Source organism: Condylura cristata, unplaced genomic scaffold (genome assembly GCF_000260355.1).
Source record: "Condylura cristata isolate star-nosed mole 26May11 unplaced genomic scaffold, ConCri1.0 scaffold00009, whole genome shotgun sequence".
NCBI classification, from domain to species: domain Eukaryota; kingdom Metazoa; phylum Chordata; class Mammalia; order Eulipotyphla; family Talpidae; genus Condylura; species Condylura cristata.
The window spans coordinates 1,435,728-1,436,646 of record NW_004567110.1 but is presented as its reverse complement, the minus strand read 5'-3'; the positions used below and the strand labels follow the sequence as shown (position 1 = coordinate 1,436,646).

Sequence of the window (919 nt, the reverse complement as noted above, 5' to 3'; positions counted from 1 at the left end):
GGTGGGCGGGGCTTGGAGAGTGGGCGGGGTCAGCGGGCTGGGAGGAGGCCAAGCCTGGAGAGTGGTCCCAGGCAGCCGGCCAGGAGGACGGGGGTAGGGGACAGGAGCAAGCCAAACCCAAGTCAGTCCAGGGGTCCACTCAGGGAGCAGGAAGCCCCCTCCGGGGGTTCTGCCTGTCTCACGCTCCCCAGGCCCACCGCCACCCCACAGAGGTGATGATGAAGCAGAGCGGGAAGGAAGACGGGCTTGGGACGCTAATCTGAGGGGTCACAGCTGGCCCAGGCCTGCCGGCCAGGCTGGACACCAGGCGGCTGCGTCCCCTGAACCTTGGCCAGCGCTGCCCTGAAGCAGCTCAAGCCACCAGCAGGGCTGGGGGGCAGTGGGGTAGGAGTGGGGGGAGGGGCGGAGGTGGCCTTGGGGAGCTGGAGACAGACAGAGCCCCAGGGAGGGGTCCAGGACGGGGAGCACAGGGAGGGAGCAAAGGGAAAAGAAGGGGTGTTTCCGGCCCACAGCTGGTCCTACTGGCCGACCCTGGTGAGGCATTGCGAGGGCGCCCCCAAGGAAGCTGGGGCACAGAGGGCTCTGCGGAGGACCCTGCCCCCAGCATGGGCCGTGCTCACCCAGCCCAGGTGGTCCACTGGCCTCATCCTTGCGGACTTGAGTCCAGCCCAGCAGGAGCCCGCCGCGCCCGGCCACAGCCCCGCCCCCCCAGGGCGTCTGATCTCTGGCGGCTGCAGCTAGGGCCCCCCACCCCCTGGTTTGGCCAGAAGCCCGCGCCCCGCCCTCTCCTCCCTGGTTCTCCATTCCCACCCCCAGGTTCCAAGTGTCCATCGGCAGGGGAGCCCCCACCCCATGGCCGCGGGTCCCACGCGCGTCAGCATCGCCCCCCTTTCTTCAGGGCACGGCTGTGGAGCCTAGA

General features: G+C 69.9%; 1 protein-coding gene across 1 annotated transcript in view; it reads left to right on the top strand.

Annotated features, from left to right (window-relative positions):
* The window catches only part of GPIHBP1 (glycosylphosphatidylinositol anchored high density lipoprotein binding protein 1), a 29,716-nt gene that overhangs the window by 1,977 nt on the left and 26,820 nt on the right, over positions 1-919 (top strand). The window lies entirely within an intron of this gene.